Source organism: Aotus nancymaae, unplaced genomic scaffold (assembly GCF_030222135.1).
Source record: "Aotus nancymaae isolate 86718 unplaced genomic scaffold, 86718_ANA_hifiasm-v0.15.2.pri h1tg000020l, whole genome shotgun sequence".
Taxonomy (NCBI): domain Eukaryota; kingdom Metazoa; phylum Chordata; class Mammalia; order Primates; family Aotidae; genus Aotus; species Aotus nancymaae.
In genome coordinates, this window is record NW_026988432.1 from 59,735,433 (window position 1) to 59,738,379 (window position 2,947).

At 45.6% G+C, this 2,947-nt stretch overlaps 1 pseudogene; it reads right to left on the bottom strand.

Annotated features, from left to right (window-relative positions):
• Positions 1-1,004: 1,004 nt before the first annotated feature.
• LOC135276164 (small nucleolar RNA U13) lies at positions 1,005-1,098 on the bottom strand (annotated as a pseudogene).
• Between the last annotated feature and the right edge of the window lie 1,849 nt (positions 1,099-2,947).

A 2,947-nucleotide genomic window follows, 5' to 3' on the forward strand; every position in this document is an offset into this window, starting at 1 on the left:
TGCTTCATTCAAACCTTACACCAAGTAACTGGGATTGCAGGTGTGTGCCATCACACCTGGTTAATTTTTGTATTTTTAGTAGAGACAGGGTTTTGCCATGTTGGCCAGGCTGGTCTGGAACTCCTGACCTCAGGTGATCCACCTGCCTCAGCCTCCCAAAGTGCTAGGATTACAGGTGTGAGCCACTGTGCCTGGCGTAACACAGCTATCTTAAACTAAAGAAAGCAGCCATGAAGGAGTGACAATACTGAAGGAGTCTGCGTCGCCCGCACCGTAGAGCTGCCTTCACAGCCCTGGAGTGCTTATGTTCACACTGTGATACGGAGAGAAGTCAAATTCTTTCGTATTTATTTGGGTCTATGTGAGAGCAACTCAAGCTGCAACCTAATTATGTAGGTTTATGATCAAGTACATAGCTCATTGTATTGTAGCTATTTCTCTAGTTATGATTTTTTTTTTTTTTTGAGACAGAGTTTCGCTCTTGTTAACCAGGCTGGAGTGCAATTACGCGGTCTTGGCCCACCACAACCTCTGCCTCCTGGGTTCAAGCAATTCTCCTGCCTCAGCCTCCCGAATATCTGGGACTACAGGCGTGTGCCACCATGCCCAGCTAATTTTTGTATTTTTAGTAGAGACAGGGTTTCACCTTGTTGACCAGGATGGTCTCGATCTCTTGATCTCGTGATCCACCCACCTCGATCTCCCAAAGTGCTGGGATTATAGGCGCGAACCACCGCGCCCGGCCGTATGATTATTTTATTATAAGTAATCAACAGTAATAATATCAGCAAAGTAAGTTTTATATATGTATATGTATGTGTGTGTGTGTATATATATATATATATATATATATTTTTTTTTTTTTTAAATAGAGACGGGGTTTCTCCGTGTTGGCCAGGCTGGTCTCCAACTCCTGACCTCAGGTAATCTGCCCACCTCAGCCTCCCAAAGTGCTGTGATTACAGTCGTGAGCCACCTCGCCTGGGTTTTGTTTTTTTTTTAAATGTCGGATTACGGGTAATGTGCAGAGGTTTGAGGGAGGCATATCTCCCACAAGAGTGTGAAACCCAATCATAATGTTTATAAACTACAAAGGATCACATGCAGTTAAGTTTTTACTGCAATCCAAGGGCGACAAATTCAGCAACGCCTTGCAGGTTCTGGAACAGGAAATAGAGAAGCCATCAGTAACTGAGGTCATTCTCATATCAGCTTCTGCAAACTAGATTGCTCTCCTGTGATATTGTGAAATACAACTTGGTCTTCTACCCATTTCCTGGCATGCAACTTCTAAAATCCTTGGAATCTCCTTGTATGCTAATGAGTTGACCTTTGGGTGGGTGGGTTAGGGCTCCTAGATAGCCCTAGGACAGTGGTTGCCATGTGATTAGGGGGTGGGAAGTTTCAGCCCCATCCTAGCCTCAGGGAGGAGAGAGTAGCTGAAGTTTGAATGGTTCACCAATGGCTAAGGATGTAATCAATCATGCTTATTTAAAGACTCCCTCCATAAAACCCCAAAAGAACAGAGATTGGATCAGAGCTTCTGGATTGCTGAACACTTGGAGGTGTTGAGAGGGTGATGTGTCTGGAGGGGGCATGAAAGCTCTGCACCCCTTCCCCATACTTCGCCCTCTGCATCTCTTCCATCTGGCTGTTCATCTGTATCCTTTTTAATATCCTTTATAAGAAACAGGTAAACATAGGTGTGCGTTTCCCAAAGGTCTGTGAGCTGCTCTAGCAAATCAAACAGAGCTTTAATCAAACCTGTGGAAGGGGCATGGGAACCCTGATTTATAGCCAGTTACTCAGAAGTATTGGTGACAAGCTACTACTTGTGACGTCTGAAGTGGGGCAGTCTTGTGGGACTGAACTCGCAACCCGTGAGATTTGATGCTACCTTCAGATAGATGGTGTCAGAACTGAATTGAATTCTAGAGGATGAAACTGCCTCTGCAAGATTATGACAGCAAGAGAAATCTGACATGGCTGACTCCATCTTGCCTCTATCCTCACAGACTGGCTGTCCTTGCTCATACCTCAGCAGCATAGGCCAAGCAAACCATGGGAGAAATTTAGTTTATAGTTTACGTGATGATAGCCCTTTCGAAAAACTAAACTACTCTTGTAAAACTGATGAACAGCCATGAAGTTAGGAGGAAGCGAGGGGCCGGAATCCTACTAAGATGTGAGTGCTGTAAATAAATAATTACCAGCCATTATTCTGAAGGTCACAAGATTTGGAACTTCCCCAATTAATCCTGTAAATAACATCACTATTGTAGAGCCTAAGATTGGCCTTTTGGGATGTCTTTTCAGGCTTTTGCATTTCTAAGTACTGGATGGCCCCACCCAGACCAGTGACTCCTCTGGGGGCCCCCACCCAGAAGCCGACTCAGTGCACAAGGACTGTTTTGCACACCCCTATGATTGCATCCCCAGCCAATCTGCGTGCCCTCTTCCCTAGCCTCCTGCCTACCAAACTATCCTTGAAAAATCCCTAACCTCCGAGTATTCTGGGATATTGATTTGGGGGATAACTGTCTCCTGCGTAGTGCCAGCATCATGTCAACTAAACTCTTTCTTCTAAACTTTTTCTTGACTGCAATGCCATGGGCTCAGTGGCTTGGGTCTGTGCCAGAAGAACCCATCAGGCAGTTACAAAGACATCCAACTGGTAGGTGTTGGCAAATCTGTTCCAGAGTTGATTGCTTGCTTGGTGTGTGAGGAAACCCGCACCCTCCTCCTGCCCCGCCCCGCCCCGCCCCACCCCTGCCCCACATTTGGTCACAGCAGCATCCTATGTTGTGAGCGTATAGTAGGAGAAAGTATTTTACATCTATCCTTTTCTCTATTTTGGTTGGTATATGGCCATGTATGAGTGAACAGGCCCCAACTTTGAATTTCCTGAGACACACTAAGACCTTAGACCTAATCTCAGGCCCAGCTC